This window comes from Anabrus simplex, chromosome 1, assembly GCF_040414725.1.
Source record: "Anabrus simplex isolate iqAnaSimp1 chromosome 1, ASM4041472v1, whole genome shotgun sequence".
In the NCBI taxonomy this organism is placed as follows: Eukaryota; Metazoa; Arthropoda; class Insecta; order Orthoptera; family Tettigoniidae; genus Anabrus; species Anabrus simplex.
In genome coordinates, this window is record NC_090265.1 from 871,549,031 (window position 1) to 871,571,325 (window position 22,295).

Below are 22,295 nucleotides of genomic sequence, written 5' to 3' on the forward strand. Positions count from 1 at the left end.
GACCGGACCGGTACTTGGTCCATCAAGATGGAGCCACGTGCCACACTACCAGAAACTCGCTATTTGCTCCGGGAACACTTCGGTGAACGCATAATTTCCAGTGGAACAGATTTTCCTTATCCATTGCTTTCACCTGACCTTGACACCACCCGTGCCTATGTATAGGGTATGTTAAAAGAGTATATTTTTTCGGGAATTTCAAATATATACATAAAAAGGAGTACATTTTTTCGGGAATTGCAAATATATACATAATTGCGATTTTCCATCCGGTATATGCAGTAACTTTCATTTGCAAGCATGTTTTAAAATCTGCGTGGCGTTAAGAGTTTTTGGAACGCAGTGGAAAGCATTTCTGAACAAGTATATTTTATAGAGGACATTAGTAAACAGAGCCTCCGTGGCTCAGACGACAGCGCGTCGGCCTCTCACCAGGACAGGTTTTACTCCGGGTACTCCGGTTTTCCCTGTCATCTTTCATTCCAGCAACACTCTCCATTCTCAATTCAAAGCATCTATCAGTCATTAATAAATCACTTTGGGAGTGGCGACCCGATCGTACTAATAGCCTATATCTGCTTCATTCATTTCATCCCTGACCCGGTCAATGACTGGGAAACAGGATTTAGGTTTTCTTTTTCATTAGTAAACTGGTAATGGAAACAATAATATGAGTCGTGTTTATTGACGTTCAGTATTAATTTTCGGTAGTTTTGGTACATACTGTAATATCGCCTCATGCAAATCTACTGTTTTGTCATAATTAAAACAATAGGAATCCAGTTCAACATCGATCTGTATTCTGTGGTGGTACTTTATACTGCACGTTAGTTGAGTTGTAATAGTAAGCATAGAATATGAAGATAGCCTCCTAAGTGAGATGTCTGATAGAAATCACCACTATTTTATAAGGTGTGTATTGCTGAGGGACTGGAATTCAGATAAGATTACCAGGATTATTATCAAATTCTTTGATAAGAGTCAACCAGGAAAATCCCTGTGAAGATATGGTGTTCTTCGTCCAGAAAAGGAAGTGTGACAATTAAAGAGGCCAGGTATAAGAAACCTAAAAAAAGAAAAAAAATGTAAGAAGAGTGGAGACAGTGAGGGATGCATTGACATTAGGCATGGCAATATTGCTCACATATCATGTGTGTAGACATTTCCTCAGCCTTTATTTGAAGATAGTGAAGAAATTTGAAAAGCGGGTGCCCCTTGAACTGGCACCAGTTCAACTGGAACAGCGTATTGTTACAACCACTGCAACTTAACGGTGCTACAGGAGGAAACCCTTCTAAAGCGTAGATCATCATCGACGAAACATTGTTGCTCGTAGTACATGAATCTCAGTGAAATTTCGCGCATGGTTGTCAATAAAACAAAAACAAAACAAAAAACAAGAAAAACAGAGTCGGGGTTGCCAGTCGTCCGGAAAATCCCGGATCTGAGCAAAATGCCCCGCGTTCTAGATAAAAGTCGTTCCGGACAGGGAATTTAACAAGTTCTGTCAGTGAAAAAATCATTTTGTCGGCAGTATTGCTCACTTTTTAGAATTATGATTTATTTAGCGATTGGTGCCGGTGTTAAATTAACCGCCCGGTAGCTGGTTTCTGTCCATTGTTGAGTGCTGAAATATAAATTAATGACATAGCAAGTGTACGTGGTATTGTATTAGTTTTAAACTAACGTTTTATTTCAAAAATGATTAAAATTATTTTTCAAAACAAGTAGGAAGGGTGATCAATATTGCAAAATAGAAGAAGTGGAGTGTATGGTATTCCAAACAAAACGGTTATGAATGGTGTAACACAAGTTTTGTGAAGGTGGGACCGATTTCAAATGCAAAAATTGACAGTTAAATGAGAAAAAATAATTAATGCGACCGTAGGTAATTTGTACGTTGTACAAATTATAATAATATAAAAACATTTTGACCATATGAGGGTGTTTGTAATATCAAAGTTCAAAATAATGTCAGTCCTTGTGTCTCAGATTTATTTTTAGCAGTATTAACTCGCTGGAAAATGCATACACAAGTGTATACAGAAATAATAATTTGTGATTCCAAGTCCTGAATTTTCACTGTTGAAAGGTGGCAACCCTGGTTACAATACTCATATTCTGATCATGGCCGTGGATTTCAATGGCAGCGCATTTTGAATCCTCCTTCCTGAGAAAACAACGGGAACGTTTCAATTATATAATACGTTTTGATATGAAGAGAACCGCAAGCCAATAGATCTTCAGTTATAATGATGAGCAAGCTACCGAGGCTAGGATCGGTTCAGCGGGTTCTTTTGCGATGGTAGAAAGGGATTTAAATGAACTGGGTCTATGAATGGTATAGCACAAGTTACAAAACAGGAGTAAACTCTTATTTGATAGAAAGCTCATGCCTATAAGAGTATGGTACTACTTCTTTCTGGCCTTACCTCCCAATTTATTGGGTTCGGCACTCGATTTGGATTGGCCCAGTTTTACGGCCGGATGCCGTTCCTGGGATGTATATTCACTATCACGTATTTCTGTGGTGGGGGTAGTGTGGTGAATTCCCATGTGCTGTTAAAATCTCCTACGCGACCGGTGACCGAACCTAAGAACGCTGACTGTTCAGCCAAGGGGCCGGGCACGTATAAGAATATGTGAGTGGTCACGCGAAGCTTGTTGGTACATTAAGGCAATGCTACAAAAATGGCCATTACAAGGTAGTTGTTTTGTAAGGTTTATGTTTTCAGATCCTAGAGGTTCTCATTTTCTACAGCGCACTGCAGCGTATTCACTCCTGACTATTCAATTGCTCCCATTTCACTTCCCCCTCGCGAATATTGGTGGCACCATCAGGTCATGTGTTAATAACACAATGAACCGTCCTTCAACGCATGTTGATAACACTGCGGCCAGGCTAACATTGTGGACGTGATTACTGATTCATCTGCAAAAATCGAGAATCAGTTACATGATCTACTGTTACATTGGCTTCGTCCCTACCCTGGAGTGCTGTGACGAGCCCGGATTATGATTATGGTAAAACTACGAGCAAAATTGCGACCACTTCCTCATCTTCGAGAGGTTTTCTGGATCTCCGAAGCAAACTGCATAATTGCGACGATATGATCAGACATAGGTTCTTTACAATAGTGGATACTGTACACCTTTCTGTGTAGATATAAACGATTCTCATATGTCGTAAGCATCCTCGTGATGTGAGAAGTGAATCAGCTGATGGTCTTCGACACTCAAGGTTATTTGTTATTTCTTCTTTCTCATTCATAATCTGCAATTTCCGGTTTTGGATTAATCATAATATCCCACGAGTCATCCCGTATTATTATTGCTCGCGGTAAAACTTTTCATAACCCTCACCAGCATAAATAACATCATTGCCTACGTGATCAGTAATAAGGCCTCCGCATGGCAGCTTACACAGCGCGAAATACGTTCGCCGCTAGACTTCGTGTTAGTCCTCCACTGTTTAACACTGACGTATATGGAAATTGTGAAGCAAAAAGTTATGTTAGTGAGATTTAGGTCAGGTAGACCTTAAAAATAATTATATAAGGTGTTCATTTGTGTATTCAGCTTGTAAGGAGTATATGGTTTCTATTTAAACGTAAGTTTAAAGATAATTTTTGGTGCATAGTTATAAATATACGAGGTTCTGTATTTACCACCGAAACAGAATATATTTTAAACGTCCGACTCCTTGGCTGAATGGTCAGCGTTGAGGCCTCCGCTTCAGAGGGGTCCAGGGTTCGATTCCCGGGCGAGTCGGGGATTTTAATCGGGTATTTTGTATTAAATTATTCTGGCTCAGGGACTGGGTGTTTGTGTTTGTCCCAACACTTTCCTCTTCATACAACATACTACACTACTAACCACCACAGAAAACACGTAATAGTAATTGCATCCCTCCATATAACGTTGGCGACAAGAAGGGAATCCGGCCGTAAAACAAGGCCAAATCCACATGTGCGACACAGTTCGCATCCGCGATCCCACGACTGTGGGGAAAAGCGGTGGAAAAAGAAGAAAGAAAAGAAGAATATTTATTGTAAACATTCTACTCACAGGGTGTTTATTGCGTGTACTAAATAATTGTTTATTGCTGTGTACCATTCTGCAAAAGCAAACTTTACAAAGAGGAATTTCTTTCCACGAGTTCCCAGCAAATATAGAATTACGAGAAAAATGGGTCAAAATTATATCACGTCGGTGTGAGGAGAAAAATAGCACATGATAACCTTCCTCGATATCGGTTGTGTGTAGTGAACATTTTGATACACGAGCTTCAGCATTTCTACTAAAACCAGACGTACCGAGCTCGATAGCTACAGTCGCTTAAGTGCGGCCAGTATCCAGTAATCGGGAGATAGTGGGTTCGAACCCCACTGTCGGCAGCCCTGAAAATGGTTTTCCGTGGTTTCCCATTTTCACACCAGGCAAATCCTGGGACTGTACCTTAATTAAGGCAACGGCCGCTTCCTTCCCATTCCTAGGCCTTTCCTATCCGATCGTCGCCATAAGACATATCTGTGTCGGTGCGACGTAAAGCAAATAGCAAAACAAAAAACAAAAAAAAACAGACGTCGTCTTCCAAATTCAATTCCAACGCTTCTTTCAGGGTATCCATCTCATTTGCATCACAAGAGTAAGCATAGTAATAAAACGCGTAAGCCGCCCAAGATAACAAGCTATGAAAATGCATTCTCGCAGGCAAATACACATGTTTCAGACGACGACAAGTAGAATGAAGAGAATGGTGGTGGTTGTTTTTAGAAGTAACTTAGTACAACTAGGCAACCATCCTCTATATAACACTAATCAGAGAGAAAATTGGAACGGATCCGACACTTCGAAAAATGAAAGTATCGGTAAAAGAAAGACAAGGGCCACGAAGGTTGTGAACATGAAAGACGCTCTAGGCCTCAAATACTATAATACCGTCGAGGTCAAAAAAAGAACGAGAGTTGACCAAGGGAAGTCGGATAGGATAGATGAAAGTGAGGAGCCTGGCACAAGTAAGTGGAATCAATGCCAGGACTCGGCTAAAAGCCTCGTGGCCGCCAACCCACGCTCTCAAGTTTAGAGCCCCTGAGACCGCTTTTAGTCGCCTCTTAGAGGACAGGCAGGGGCTACCGTGGCTGTTATTCTATCGCCCCACCCACAGGGTTTACCCGAGGCAGAGAGGTTGGCTAGACAGTAAGAAGAATGAAATTTAAGGAGTTGAGAATAGAAAGGTAGATACAGACACGAAGAAAAAAGAGCACTTATACCTCTCAGGTCACCTTGTTAGTCTGGCGCTACTTTCCAGTCGCAACTAGGACTTGTATGATTTTTTCTGAATTACCGTGTGATATATTTATTTTTGAAGCCTTTCACGTGGACAGTCGAGAATTCTTCTGAGGACGCTGAGCACAGTTTTCTGCGAAACGTTAAGAATTTCACCTTATTTTCTTGACACGGCACAAGCCCAAAAGCCTATACAATATCATGTCTAGGCTATAAGTACGGGCCGTGAAAGCATTAATGGCAACATATTTTTTTTCTGTATTAAAAGTCATAGAAATATCACTTTTCTGGTCAAAACGCAATGTTTTATCTTTGTAATGTGCTTCTATATGCAAATTATTCTAGTAAAAGCCAATCGGAATAGTGCTGAGGAATGGAGGGCTAGCCTGACATCTGGCGGCGCTATTTGAACTACTGCTACTCTGCCACGGCCGACTTGATGCGTCGCTCTGGAGCGCAGCGAGGGATCTAGTCGGCCGTGGATCTGATAACGCTGAAACCTACCACAGACGTAGACAACGGTGCCATCTAGCGGCTGGTGAGCACACAACGCCATAGAGCCAACCTAAAGACAATTAGAGCAAAATTGCAGATACTTATTGACTTGCCTACGTACTCAGGAATGGGCATTCAGTGAAAGAAATAAAAGTGTCAACTCTTATATTCCCTAGAACATACATTTCAGCGAATATTCAGAAAATCATGGCATCAGGTTGATCAAGCTGACTGTCAAAGAGTATACGAATATAGGCCTACGTATGCATCGTGTTGGCATGTCATGATACCATGCTAGAAGTAGGCTAATAACGACATCCTAACCACTGTTACACTTCATTGTAATCAGAAGGTAATGCTGATTTCTCAACATGTTTCTTACAATAGTGATTATACTGACGGGGAATATTGAGTTTTTAAAAATTAACCTGATGTATTACTTTCTTGTAATGCCATTGATGCGCATGATACCGAGCGAGTGGCTGCGGGGCTTGGCTCTCGTAGCTGTCAGCTTGGGTTCGAACCCCACTGTTAGCAGGCCTGAAGATGGTTTTCTGTGTTTTCCCATTTTCGCACCAGGCAAATGTACCTTAATCAAGGCCATGGCCGCCTCCTTCCCACGCGTAGCAATTTGGCATCCTATCGTCGCCATAAGACTTATCTGTGTCGGTGCGACGTAAAGCAGTGCATTAAAAAATATATTGTGAATATGTTTAAAGTTGTCTTCGATTATATAATTTACCACTCTCCCTTTCCATTAACCGAAGTCATTTTACAACTTAAAAACAGCAAATCAAACATTTCAGGAAAAACTAATAGACTGAAACCACAACCGAGCGTTATATTTCCATTTGTAAACACGTTTAGAAAACAGCGATTACAATAATAATAATAATAATAATAATAATAATAATAATAATAATAATAATAATAATAATAATAATAATAATGACTTTAAATCCTACCTACTACTTTTACGGTTTTTTGGAGACGCCGAGGTATCGGAGTTCTTTTTGCATGCCGGTAAATCTAAAGACATGAGGCTGACATTGTTCAGCACCTTCAAATATCACCGGACTGTGCCAAAATCGAACCTGCCAACTGGGGTTCGAAAACCAGCGCCGTAACCGGTGACAATATTTTGCCCCAAAATCTCGCCAACGCTTTTAGGCCTAAAAACTTCGTCATTCGCTTCGTACGAAGAGAGGATGTTTACGGTCGTTGGGCAGAACTATGCCAAAGTCCTGCCCATTTACACAAAAGATAGCGAAGTATGCGTGCCCCAATTGTGAGTGTGGTGTTGGAAGACTTAACTGCAACTGAACACCGTTCTCTTTTATCACGCATTTGTTCGTAATGCTTGTTGGGCTTTCCTTCCACTGGACAGAAGCATCGCATTCTGTAGTGTACGAGAATGTTTACAGTGCATGTAAGAATTTAAAATCTGATCAATGTCCTCGCTGTTTTAAAAGTCCCCTATTTACATTGATGAGTACATTGGAGCGAGATTGTTGCCAAACAACTGAGATTTCAACATGCTCCCCTTGCTATAGCACAAGTTGAAGTAAGAAAGCGATGTGAGCGCTAGATTCGTCAGCTGGAGTGACAGAAAACTGAACGCCATTGTTGCTGACGTAGCGAAGAACAGCCGGTGAGCTTTTTAACACGACGAGAACAAGGTCCAGTACAGTACAGTTGTACAGTAAGTTGCAGAGAGAGGGAAATCAGTGCATGTAGTCTCCGTATGGCACACCTATCTCGAGATAGGTGTTTGTGTTGTGCCGATACCGGTGTCTCCATCGAGACTCCTCTGTCGGCCTTTTGTGGTAGTTTTCTGTTGTGTGTTTTTTAATATAAGTAATTTATCTGTTGTGTTTTAGATTTTCGTATATTGATTGATATCATGTTTCGGTGGATTTGTGTATTCATGTGTGTGTGTTGTGGTCACCAATCCAGTGGGTGACCACTCCCGATGGTGCTTAACTGTCTGTGTATAGTGTATCTGTATGTGGTAGTGTTTTGTAAATGTGTCAGTTGCCTGGGCAAGACGCTCATTCGGTGACATGGCTAGCACAGTTATTGTGTGTACGATGTTGCTCACCCTGTTAAGGCTTGCGTAGCTTGGTGTTGCTTTCGGAGATCTGCAACGCTACATCGTACTTAGGTTCGCAGCTTGCTATTTTGAATATTAAAATAGCAGCTATTGCGGGTGTTAAATGAAGAAACAGCATTTAGGTGTTAACATTTTGAAAATAATCAGCATCTGTTATGTGCAGTTGTTGGCACACCGCCTCGCCTGTACCCGAGTTCCAGTGCTTAGGAAGTGAGGACTTGTTCTTGGCGAGGTTCTTCTTGGCGGGGGTGTTAGTTAATGATTAGCTGTCTGGTGGGCATGGGATTAGGTGTCTGGGTCGAAATGAGTTTGAGTAGTAAAAGGTTGATTAGGGTTGAGATGTCCTGGTTTGGCTGGGTGGTTAGTTCTGGGGTGTAGGGTCCTGGGTTCAAGGATGGAGGAACTGGTGTGTTGTGAGTGAATAAGTGTTGTGAATGTCTGTGATGTGCTTTAACTGCCCTTTTGATGAAGGAGCATCCAGGGAATGAGGCGGCGTGGCTGCCTTGGCAGTTTGCACACCTCGCCTGGTCCCGTGGTACCGTGCAAGCAGTGTGGCGGTGAGAACCACCACATCTGTTACAGCGGGTAGGTTCAGTGCAATTAGCAGCTGAGTGGTGAAGTTTAAGGCAGTTAAAACACTGTGTTACGAGTGTGGGTCGGGCGGGGGGTCGGGACGGGTTCGAGTTCCTGTAGAGGTGTGGTGTGTTGGTGTTCTGTCGGACTTGGGAGCAGGTTTTTTACGCCTGCTCTTAGTCTGAGTGTATTTGTGCTGTGTGTCCGTGCTCGGTGGTGGGACTGATGAGATCCCATGCCCGGGCTCGGTGGTTGTTTGAGGGGGGAGGGGGGGTGTATGATGTGTGTCAGTGCATGCGGGTGGGTTGGAGGCTGTTTCCAGGGTTGTTTCTGCCTCAGTCCCGTCTGTCTGTGTAATCTTGGTGGATATGGAAGGAGGGGGGCGGGGTGGGATAAGAGGAGGGAAAGTTTGGGTGGATGAGTCTGATGTTTCAATGGTTATTAGGTCTATTTTGATTGGGGTTGGGATACCTGCCTTTTGGAGAGTGTTTAGTATATCAGGAATAAATCGGTTTTTGATTGGGGTGATGAGGTGAGGAGGTGACAGTTATGTGTCTCCTCAATAACTGCGGTGTACCGGCTAATGATGGGCTGAATAGCCTCAATTATAGTCTTGTCCAATCCACGTGGTAATACGTGCCACAAAAATATTATTTTATACGCACGAAGTTGAATGTCAAGGAAACATAGGCCTACTTGTGAAGATATGCCATTGCCCTTCATTGCCTTCCTACAGAGAAGTATATACTTCATTTTATCGGGAAGCTCCCGTAATAATAGTGCCAAACAAGCTAGCTTTTGCCAAACAGCTCGCTCTCTCAGCGACTGCAGCCCCAGTGCTACCTCTAGTGGCGGATATTTTACTTAGGCTTCGATCACATTGGAGGCACGCTTGTGCAAGTAATTTGGTGGCGTGCGCGTGCGCAAGCGTGCACATATAAACAAAATCTACAGGAGAGCGACAGAAACAAGTGGTGACTTGTCCATCGCCGCTCACAATGTCCGTCACAAGCAAGTGCACGCTTGCGCAAGCTTGATCCGACCCAACTTTGAAACAAAAATATTATTGTTTTGCAAGCGTGCGTGATATCAGGTTGATTTCTGACCATCGAAGCAGTGACAGTGTAGTGTTTTGTAGCTCTTCAGGTGATGCACAGTTTCGGAAATTAGATTGCCTCCTTATTCTAGGTGTGATTTTGTCCAGTATATAGTAGAAAGTGTCTGGTATCATTCTGAAGTATTAAAAAAACTTATCAGGCTGTCTAAGCAAATCGTTGAATATTCGTGTATACTCTCCATCTTCCTCTCTGTCCAAAAATACTCGTTCACCCACACTTCCCTGATTTCCTGCTCATCCCAAAATAAAAACTTTAAAACACCATTTTCCAAAATAATGACATCTCCATTTCGACTGACCTGGTCATAATAATTAACTTTCACCTGCTTGCATTTAGTGTGAGCACATTGCTGTTCACGCCAGCTTGCGCACGCGCGCGCCTCCAAATTACTTGCACAAGCGTGCCTCCAATGTGATCGAAGCCTTAGTCGCCGGGCTGAGTGTCTCAGACGGTTGAGGCGCAGGCGTTCTGACTCCAACTTGGCAGGTTCGATCCTAGTTCAGTCCGATGGTATGTGAAGGTGCTTAAATATGCATGTCGAAAGACATGCACCAGGCCACTTGCTCTGCCTTCGTGAAGTACAGGCCGTACTGTAGTAAGTGCGGGAAAGCAATCAGCTGATCGTTAGGGGGGAAGTTTAGCACGTGAGTTAGTTGAGTTACATGTGAATTCTTCGCTGTTTTATACATTTTTAACTTTGGCAGCATGTTTACTCAGATATATATAGATTGAGTCGTTATCGACTGCATTATTAAGTGAAAAGTCCTCAATTAGCGAAGAAAACTTAGTGTGAGCGTATATTCATGTGAGGCTATTGGTTAGGAATATCGCTCTGCAGTATATTAATTTTGTAGTTTATTTGTGTAATGTTATATCCATAGTGCAAAATGAATTGAGTTAGTGCATTTAGCGTTTTATTATCAACCACGATGTGTAAATAATTGAATTAAGGTTATCAGTGAGAGAAATCACCATGCTAAGATTTGCTGTGTGCCTGGCTGCAAAGCCAAATTATAAACGAGGAGAGTACACTCCGGTATTTGTCTTTTCTTCTGATGAAGAATGAGTTAGGTTATCGAAGAAGGCTATTCCAAAGGAGAAATTAATAGTTAATCATCACACAGTTGTGTGTATCCACCACTTTCCTGAAGACTAAATCCTGAGGGAAATAAGAGTGTCTCGCCCAGATGGTGAGTTAAAAATTTCTTATTATGTCAAAAACATGGGTGAAGCAGAGTCATCTGCGTACAGGCCATGAAGGCCCTTGGAGGGGTGGAAGGTAAAGGCTTCCACTATCCGTAACCTCGGCACTTGATGGGGTAGAGTGGTTAGCTCTACGCCCGGCCGCCTTTGTCTCCAGAAATTAACCTGGTACTCATTTTTGGTGTAGGCTGAGTGAACCTCAGGACCATGTGCACCTCCGGAAGTGGAAATATCGTTTCTTAAATTTTACGACATCCTGACCGGGATTCGAACCCACGTCCTTCCGGGCGAACCGAGCACGCCTTTACCGCCTCGGCCAGGCAGCCCCTAAAATCATGGATAACATGAGATATATTTTTATATAATCAGACTTACGGCTTATTTGAATTCGGTGTATTTGAAAATTCAAGTCCAATGTATGCATTTTACCATTTTAGGTAGAAATGTATGGTGAAATAACACTGCTGAGATTGTTCCCATCAAATTTCATGTCATAGGCAAAAGAACAGGGTTGTTCCATGAAAATTGAATATGAAAATAATTATATAGACATTATTTGCTGATTAAAAATCTGCATTTTTTAAACAAGAACTGAATTTCATGACAGTGACTGTAAATGTTTTGTTACAGTATTGTTGGAGGTTAGCTTACTCGTAATCTTTCTTGTAGGTACTGAATTGGTGGTACAGAAATAATTTACATCTGTAGTATATTGTATTGGTAATTCGTTGCTTGTTTTCTATCTGTGTGTATGATGTGAATGTTCCAGTTGACTAGAAAATGGATAGAAATCGCAAGATTATGTCTCAAAGTTTTAGCCTATACTCATGGAAACGAGCGGATATTCGCTAGAAATGGAACGTTAAGGGGAAGGATATGCATTGTATGTCAGAACTAACAAATATTTATGAATAATTTTTGGTTTTATAAGGTGCTAACAGTTTCTTAAGTAATTTAAACGAGTGTGTTATTCAAGCGGAGCGGATGCGTACCGCCTCCAAGTACCACCCAAAGCGTGACGTCATCAGAGCTACAATACGGCCTGTATATCACGAAGGCAGTGCCAGTTGGGAGGTCACACGCCATTTGTATTATTTTTCACTCGAACAAATTTGTCACACTCCACGTCCAGAACACTTCCCACTAGCGGTATCTTTTTTACCCAGGGTGGGTAACACGACCGGTGGTGGGTAATTCTTTTGCGCACTGTAAACACTTGAAACAAACACAATTTTGAACTGGGATGTTAATTTTGCGACATCATCAATTATTCGGTCAGGACACATTCCTATAAACTTAATAGCGGCGGCCGATTCAAATGGGGCTTGGAGGTCTACACGCGGATGTTAATGATGATGGACTAATGAGAACATACATAGGCCTCTCTTACTAATATATGCCATTACGGAACAGCTCGTATATGCAGCTCCGACATTATTCTGTGTAGTGAGGTTTGTAGCCCTCTCAGTCTGATGGCGAACAGCCGCCACTGTTTATTAAATACGTTCTAGAACAATATTATTATTTTCAATAAATAAAACACGTTCGCATTCAATATTTTATACTTCAGACTTCCAGAAACAGCTCGTTACAATTGTATTTTTAAAGCGGTTTTATGTTTACCATGCTTTCCTTTGTACAGTGGCGCTACTACAGCAAATCTCTATTTGGAATGGTTCTTTAATGCAAATGATAGTCAAATAAGTACTTCAGATATGGTAATATATCACAACCCATTGCCTTAAGTATACACCCGAGATCATATCAATTCCAGCTGGTTTTCTAGCTTTCAGTTTTTCATCTTTGTGTAAATGTCTGTAGTATGATTGGTAAATTTCAGTACTTCGCTAATATTAGTCACCTCCTCTACCTGGACATTATTTGTGTGTCCAACTATCTTACCATCCAGCTGACTCAGTACTCCTGCCTTCTGTTAATCCTTACATATACAGTCCCTTTGGTCATTTATGATTCTTGGAATATCCTTCCTGGAACCTGTTACTACCTTATTTATGTATTTATTTATTTATTTATTTATTTATTTATTTATTTATTTATTTATTTATTTATTTATTTATTTATTTATTTATTTATTTATTTATTTATTTATTTATTTATTTCCTGATGAATAATGACAACCTATAAACCTTAAAGTGCCTGTACAAACTCTTCCAGCTTTCACTAAAATCCATTTGACTAACAATTTCCCATCATGTTTCCTTAGCTGGCTTTTGTTTTTGCTAAATTCTATTTCCTAGTAGCTTAAAAGCACCAATCCACGAGTAGGACGTCTAAGAATGCTTCTGGGCGTGAGGCTGGTTTAAATGCGGACAGATTTAGGAAGACATTTGGAGAGCGATGCTGATAGCTGGCCAGATTCAGCTCGCAGAGACACATAGTAAATGTAGGGCGTTCCTACGTTCTTTCAATATTTCTATACTTCCACGTCCATTCCCAGCCCCTGTTTGTCTGTTATACGAGGATTGGAACTTTAATAGTGGCAATTACCAGGTGTATGCATACGTTTTTGCCGGGTTTTGTGGTAAAAAACACGTAACTTTCAAGGAAAATTCGTTTTTTGTTTATTCAAAATATTGGCCATCAGCTTCTACACACTTCGCCCATCTTTCAGGTAAGTTATGAATACCATGCCAGAAAAACTGTATGTGTTTTGCTGCAAACCATTCGTCGAGCCATTTTCCAACTTCCTCGAAATTGCTGAAATGCTGTTATGCGAGGAGGTGATAGTCAGATGGCGCCAGGTCGGGGCAGTACGGAGGGTGTGGAAGGATGTCCCATCCAGGCGATTTCAAGGTGTCTTTCACTGGTTTTGCTGTGTGAGACGGCGCATTGTCTCGTAACAAAATCACTTTGCTATGCCTTCTGTCCCATTCCGGTCATCTTTCGCTATCGCGTTGTGCATGAACGGTTTCGCCGGGTCTCAAGAGTTTGCGATTTTCCATTTGCCATTCGTTCAAGTCGTGTGGGACCCATTTACCAAGTTTACTGATCTTCCCCATTGCTCGTAAACGTTTGCTGATTGTTTCTTGTGACACATTTAATGCTTGTGCCAATTGCTGTTCAGTTTGAGTTGGATCATCATCCAGTAACGTCTGCAATTGCTCGTCTTCGCACTTTTATGGTCTACTTGGGCGCGCACTGTATTTCACATTGAAATCACCACGTTTAAATTGTCGAAACCATGTCTCACATGTTCTAATCGATGGAGCGTGTTCACCATATGTTTCTACCAGCAAACGATGACTTTCACAGCCCTTTTCTTTTGATTAAATAAGAAAAGCAATGCGTGCCGCAAATGTTATTTTTCAGGCACAAACGTCGACATGATCACTGAACGATAAACACAGACACTAGTGTTTGGCGAACTCAACTTGTGCGTACTGTTCGCTGGCGCCATCTCTCAGTGAAGCCGGAAAATACTTATGCATACACCTGGTATTTAATTACAACTGATACAAAAGAGGTACATGTTACCACGTTTTAATGTCCTTCAAAGAAGTAGTCCCAACATTGTGTACAACCCATTGTCAGCGACGTTGAAGTCGTAGGATACCTTTAGCAGCGCCTATTGTATTGATTGTTCGAATGAAGCGGTCTACTGCCTGACGAATCTCTGGAACAGTTCTGAAGCGAATGCCACAAAGTGGTTCCTTCATCTTAGGAGTGCCAGTATCCAGTAATCGGGAGATAGTGGGTTCGAACCCCACTGTCGGCAGCCCTGAAGATGGTTTTCCGTGGTTTCCCATTTTCACACCAGGCAAATGCTGGGGCTGTACCTTAATTAAGGCCACGGCCGCTTCCTTCCCATTCCTAGGCCTCCCCTATCCCATCGTCGCCATAAGACGTATCTGTGTCGGTGCGACGTAAAGCAAATAGCAAAAAAAAAAAAAAAAGTAGCATCTTAGGAGTCAAGTCAAAGTCACAAAGGCTTAAGCCCGGGATGTATAGAGGATGGTACAGCAATTCCCAGCCCCATCGACCGAACAAATAAGCCACAGCTTGCGCTGTATATGGTCGAGCGTCGTCGTGCAAAATGATGAATGGGTTCTGCAGAAAGGGTCGCCGCTGCTTTCTCAAAGCTGGTCGCAGTTTATATTCCAAGAATGAATAGATATTGCGCATTGCCGGTCTGCTGTGTAGGAACGCAGTGCGTCAAAATAACACAATTACAGGTGTACACGAGAATAACCATAACTTTCACAATGCTGGGGTTGTGACGAACTTTCGATCTTCGTAGTGACCCGTAATCATGTCATTCGTTCGATTGGCGTTTCAGTTGTGGCTCGTACAATTTGGCCCATTCTTCAGCGTAATGATACGGAGTAAATAAACCTCTCCTTCGCGCTCGTAGTGCTCCAAGTGGTTACGAACAGCGTCGTATCTTCATCATTTCTGCATTTCCATAAAAATCACGCGGAACCCATTGTGATGCAATATTTCTCATGCCCAGGCGTTCCTTCAGAATGTGAAGCACAGTCGTATGCGCTAATCTGGTGTCTCCGTCCCGGCTCATGAATTTTGTTGATCTGTGAAGATGTTTCAGTGCGCTGTTCTGGTGAATACATAAATGCAAGTGCACGTTGGTGCGAAAAAATGTTAGTGATAAGATGTAAACAATACAACCGTGTCGATAGGAAGCTCTAATTGCTTAAAATGTCTGAAATTCTTTTTCTTATACCGGATTGGTCACTGATTCGTGAACTAAATAGTCGTAGAAATTTCGTGGCTGGTTAACGTATAGAGATTATTCGCACGCCTCTCGAAGACCTTGATGGTAGTGATGGGTCGCGTGATGCAAAGCTCTCGATGTATTCTGAGCAAGCGATGCAGTACGTGCCTCATAATGCTATCTCGATGTCGTATAGTGACGTCAGGCGCATGAGCTCTTTGTCTCGAGGCAGTGCTGGGAAACGTATCGAGAGCTCTCGATGCATTTCGAGCAACTGATGCAGTCCATGACTCGTAATCCTATCTCAAAGTTTAAATCGGGACATCATGCGCATGCGGTATGTTATCCCTCGACTATAGCCTACTTCGCCTGTTGATCAACTAATGACGTCTCCGAAAACCTTAATAAGTAGTTAGTGGGACGTAAAGCAAATAACATCATTATAACAACTAATGACGATACGCCAACTACTTTATAATCTACTCGCGGTCAACTTACCTACCTGTATTCCTGCATTTTACGTAACCACTGTCCGCTTCCGTGGCGAAATGGTTAGCGTTCTGGCGTTTCGTCCAAGGGTCTCTGGGTTCGATTCTCGGCTAGGAAACATATTTTATCCTTCATTGATTAGTTCCTATGGTTCGGGGAATGGGTATGTGAAATAAATAGTAATGAAGAGTGTGATATATTTTTAACATTTTATTGAAGCGATGTCTTTTACGACGCATCGAGTTGTGTAATAATTTGAACAGAAAGTAAAATATACCGGTAATGGCATATACTGCTATATGTGGGCATGTATCCGAAGAGGGACTCGTTCTCGGGTTAAGTCTCCTTCTGGACTATCGATACTTTTATGTAAGTATGGTAACAAATAGATCGTTTCCTTGAAAAGGATCATTCAAGACCAGCCACAATATTATCAGACCTGAAGGCACATATACAGGATGAAGCCGAACTCCATCGACAAATTTTCGGAAATTGTTCAGGGAAACCTTCTGTGTATATTGGTATAAGGTACCCGTGGTCTCCGGTGGCTCGTTATAGAGTAGAACCGGTAATTAAATGATGATTTATTCGGTTTTATTACCGCAAACAAACTTATTTCTGTTAAAATACCTTGACAACAGATAAAAGGCCAGCAATATTCAATAACCAAAACGTACAACCCAAAACCGAGAGAAGCAAAGCCTGTAATATGTAATAACCAAAACGTACAATACAAAACACAGAGTAGAGCGATAACCCTCTGTCGAAACACGTACATTTTTATCCCAGTGTGTTCAATATGTTCTGTCAGTGTACCTACTGTTTTAAAGGTAACAATTCCATGTCGTTGGCTTCCAGCACGTTAATGAACTCCTGCGGGAAATAATTCCCACACCCAGGCGTCTGTCAAGAACTAGCATTTAGGACGGACGTAACACAAATAACATTATTATGAGTACTATTTTCAGTGCAATACAGATACAAAGCTAACTGATCTGATGACATGGCCACGAGGTAATCAGGTTTGTTTACATTATGATTGGTTTATATTGCATGTGTTCAAGTAGAAGAGATTTTATTATATATTGGTTATTTTGTATATTCAGTAACGTTACAATTACTTCTATTAGCGATCTGGTTGTTTCTGCACGAACAGGTGTGTGTTTGGTAGCCGAAACTCCGATTGCAAAACAAGAACAAACAAAAATATTTGAAGATAAGATTCCAACCACTACAAAACGTAGCGGAGGATAATGCCTAACGATGATATTTAGCCAACTGAGCCACGCTAACAGCTCGAGTTCAATGTTTGCTAATGATTTCTGTTTCTGCTATATTCGTCCTGGCTGAGGTTCAATTGGAGCGTGCCTCGAGACGCATCGAGAAAGTGACGTCAGGCTCGAGTATCTGAAACGAGAGTTATGCCCATCTCTACGTAGATCTCGAAGATGCATTGAGAGTGGTGACGTCAGTCTCGAGTATCTCAGACGAGAGTTATGCCCATCTCTACGTAGATCTCGAAGATGCATCGAGAGTGGTGACGTCAGTCTCGAGTATCTCGAACGAGAGTTTCGCCCACCACTACTTGATGGCACTGTCATGCTGCACGACCTCTAGCACATTCAATCTTTATTAAACTCCGTTGCTCCTGTTTTGAAAATCTCGTGACAACGCTACCTTCGACCCGAGACCTCGCTTATCCTCCCGCCAGTTCGCATGCGCGTGATGTGGGAAGGGAAGAGTCCGTGCTCCGAGGTAACGTAGGTATTTAACGTGTGGTATCAGAGAGAACCGCACCATCAAAGAAAAGCAAGCAAGCCCATTTCGTACTAACGTGTAGGCGAGTTCTTGTTCTGTTTTCTCACAGCTGCAGGCTGCAGAATGGTTTCTCATTTTCACACCAGGCACATGCTGGGGCTCTATCTTAATTAAGGCCATGGTCACTTCATTTCCACTTCTAGCCCTTTCCTATCCCATCGTCGCCTTATGACCTATATGTGTCGGTTGTATAGCGTCTCTACAGCAGTGTTGCCACTATTAAAATTCTAGCCATTGTTATATAATGGGACTTGACCATTCCATACCACTTTTAAAGGCACATACCTGTTTTCACACTCCTCAACAGTTGTTTTATGCCATTCCTTAGTTTATTTATTTATCAGTTTTACTTCTTTTAATCTCCCTTATGCCTCTCGTATCAGCCATATGTCATTGCGTAATGGTATTGTTGCAGGGTTGCACAACTTCCGATAATTTTGCACTACATTTGTCGTCTTTTCTTCTAATGTTTTAGTTTAATAAACCTAACATGTATTCGAGAACATGTTAAAATCAACCATCTTCGGTCGTTCGCTGTACTAATGCTTCTTAACAGACCAACAAACGCTGATGGCTTCGAATCTAACTCAGGGGGTTTGCTTTCCTACGGCAACTCCCTAGCGGACAGCGCGGCGCAATGTACCTCCGCAGGGACGAGCCTAAGCCTGCATAACATCAGGTAGCATGCTCGCCACTATCCGTCTCAGGGAGTTGCACGAGACTATGAAGTCCCCTACCGAGAAGCAGTTCCAAATGTTCCCGTTAGCCTGCGCCACTCTGCGGAGGTTACTTCGTTCCTACTTTCTTTCCTCTCGCAAAGGTAACTTCATTTCCATTTTTAAATTTTTCAAATTTAATTTACGTTGCACCGACGCAGATATGTCTTACGGCGACGATGGGATAAGACAGGGTTAGAAGTTGGAAGAAAGCGATCGTGGCTTTAATTAAGGCACAGTCAAAGCATTTGTCTGGTGTGAAAATGGGAAACAGCGGAAAACCATCTTCAGGGCTTTCGACAGTGGTGTTCAAACCCACTATACCCCGAATGCAAGCTCACAGCTACGCGACCCTAACCGCATGGACAACTTGCTGGGTAATTTCTTTTCCACGCCATACCAGATCACCCACAATATTACCAACATCTTGCTTCAATGAAAAACCGGACGGGAAATTTTCAATTCAAGTGAGGCAAAAGTAACTGTGCCAGGCTGAGTGGCTCAGACGGTTGAGGGACCCCAACGAGGCAGGTTCGATCCTGGCTCAGTCCGGTGGTATTTGAAGGTGCTCAAATACGTCACCCTGTGTCAGTAGATTTACTGGCATGTAAAAGAACTCCAGCACCTCTGCGTCTCCGAAAATCGTAAAAAGTCGTTATTGGAACGTAAAGCCAATAACGTTATTATTAGGAGTAACTGTAGTTACAGTGTACAGTATAATTAGCCTCTTATTTCCTGGGTTGTAATTGCCAGATATATTACAGTTTTAGTAGAAATGTAGTTCATTACTTAACGACAATAAGTCTGTAGTTACAGTGTATAATTAGCCTCTTATTTCCTGGGTTGTAATTGCCAGATATATTACAGTTTTAGTAGGAGTGTAATTCATTACTTAACGATAATAAGTTTCTTGTTATTTCTGTAAGCTATAAAAATGTGACACGGAATATTTTGGTGCAACATCCAGCTTCAGATACCACCAGCCGACACTGCTACTTTTACAGCCTTTCTATCACATTTATTTGTAACTACGACAAAAACCGCTTTTTGATCACTTACACCATCTATCACTTCAGTTTCTATATAGATATCATCTGGTTTTATCAGCACCACGTCTAGAATATTTTCCCCTCTAGTTGGTTCCATCACTTTCTAATTCGGCTGTCTTTCCCAGACAGCACTACAAACTCTACAAACATAGGCCTACTGTATACACACCAACGTGGACGAAAAAGGCAATTGGAACGTTGTGCTTCACAACAGACGATGTTAAGAACCAGCAACTTTGCATTAGTCACATTATGTTCTCGGTATTGACTAAGAAATCTGATATCGGTTTATTCTCTGTATTTGTGTGTGTGTTTAATTGGTACAGTGGATATTTTCCAATCACCCCTGAGGCCACGTGCGACGTAAAACAGATGGTAAAAAAATCATAATAAAATATTTTTATTTTCTTACTGTGTAATAGACTATACATTTGTCCAATGCACTCTTCGCCAATAAACCTCCTGAGTTCTAATTATTAGGAAAGTGACAAACAGCGTTGCAGGCAGTTTGTAGGGAATATTATAATTTAAATCCATTTTAAGAACACAGAAGTGCACCATTTTATAGGCAAAGTGCTGTATTTGTAGCGACGAAAAAAAAAATAATTTATTGAACATCTCCCTTGGTAAGTTATTCCAATCCCTAACTCCCCATCCTATAAACGAATATTTGACCCAATTTGTCCTATTGAATTCCAACATTATCTTCATATTGTGATCTTTCCTACTTTTAAAGGCACCACTCAAACTTATTCGTCTACTGATGTCAGTTCACGCCATCTCTCCACTGTCAGCTCGGAACATATCGAGCAGCTCTTCTCCTTTCTCCCAAGTCTTCCCAGCCCAAACTTTGCAACATTTTTGTAACGCTACTCTTTTGTCGGAAATCACACAGAACAAATCGAGCTGCTTTTCTTTGGATTTTTTCCAGTTCTTGAATCAAGTAATCCTAGTGAGGGTTCCATACACTGGAACCATACTATAGTTGGGGTCTTACCAGAGGCTTATATGCCCTCTCCTGTACATCCTTTCTACAACCCCTAAATACCCTCATAACCATGTGAAAAGATCTCTACCCTTTATTTACAATCATATGTATGTGATTGTAAATAATCTTGAAATTTGGAAGGTCTCGATATTTGTATATCTGCACTATAAAACGGCAGTCACTCTGAACTTAATAGTGTAAGGATTAGCGAGCTGTTTCTCAGAATACTCGCGCAGCTCGGTCAGCCGGGCACAATATAGCGTACACCTTGCTGTTTCAGTCTGCGCACTGCGAGACCTGTTTCTTTATCTGGATGATGTCATGCCACACATGTCATCCCGGAAGGCCGACACGCGACTGATAACAGCGAACAGAACAATTATAGCGTGACTGCAGTATAGTACGAGGCCGCGTAAAGTGTACACTTCATGTTATATAGACATTTTTAAAACATTGACTATAAGATGCTACATATGTAGCAGGGAATATCATACCCTTTACATAACCGTATGTTTAATGATTGAAACTTACGTAAAATAACAAAATAATTATTTTTCCACTCCTTGTCGGCCAATATGTTGGCCGTCGACTTTATCGTAATAACAGAGTTATGTCCTGTTGATTGTGAGCTTAGTGGTTAAATGTATTGTTGAAGACAACTGATGTTTAGGCCAAAGACGCTGTAAAGATGTTTTAGTGCGCTGTTCTGGTGAATACATAAATGCAAGTGCACGTTGGTGCGAAAAAATGTTAGTGGTAAAATGAAAACATTACAACCGTGTCGATAGGAAGCTGTAATTGGTTAAAATGTCTGGAATTCTTGTACCGGATTGGTCACTGATTCGTGAACTAAATAGTCGTAGAAATTTCGTGGCTTATTAATGTATAGAGATTATTTACACTTTTCCTATAAAATGGTGCACTTCTGTGTTCTTAAAATGGATTTAAATTATAATATTCGCTACAAATTGCTTGTAACGCTGTTTGTCACTTTCCTAACAATTAGAACTCCGGAGGGTTATTGGCAGATAGTGTACCTATTGGACAAATGTATAGCCTATTACAGAGTAAGAAAATAAAAATATTTTATTATGATTTTTTTTACAATCTGTTTTACGTCGCACGGACACATATAGGTCATATGGCGACGATGAGATAGGAAAGGGCTAGGAGTGGAAAGGAAGTGGCCATGGCTTCAATTAAGATACAGCCCCAGCATGTGCCTGGTGTGAAAATGAGAAACCATTCTGCAGTCTGCAGCTGTGAGAGAACAAGAACTCGCTTTCACGTTAGTACGAAAATAATGGGCTTGCTTTTCTTTGATGGTGCGGTTCTCTCTCTCTCTCTTTCTTTTTTTCGTCGCCGAAAGTTAGTGGTAACTGGTAACCACTTGTGTGTGTTCCTGTGGCTTTGTCCGTCGTACGTGGCCTCAGGGGTGATTGGAAAATATCCACTTTACCAATTAAACACACACACACACAAATATAGGGAGTAAACCGATATCAGATTTCTTAGTCAATACCGAGAACATAATGTGACTAATGCAAAGTTGCTGGCTCTTAACATCGTCTGTTGTGAAGCACAACGTTCCAATTGCCTTTTTCGTCCACGTTGGTGTGTATGCAATAGGCCTATGTTTGCGGAGTTAGTAATGCTGTATTTGTAGCACCCTAGGCGTTTCAGTAGGTCGTTATTTATCACTAAAAATATCTTACAAGATACTCTCATCCCATTTTATACTTTTAATCAACAAT

The 22,295-nt window shown here is 41.5% G+C and overlaps 1 protein-coding gene across 9 annotated transcripts in view; it reads left to right on the forward strand.

Annotated features, from left to right (window-relative positions):
* RhoGEF2 (Rho guanine nucleotide exchange factor 2) overlaps nt 1-22,295 on the forward strand; it is a 1,252,673-nt gene that overhangs the window by 126,334 nt on the left and 1,104,044 nt on the right. The window contains exon 1 of one of the 9 annotated variants that reach the window (XM_068225268.1): nt 7,518-7,610. The exons of the other annotated variants lie outside the window; for them this stretch is intronic. The gene's annotated coding sequence lies outside the window, so the exon portion shown is untranslated. Of the gene's footprint in view, nt 1-7,517; nt 7,611-22,295 lie in introns of those variants that run through there. 9 annotated transcript variants of the gene reach the window in all.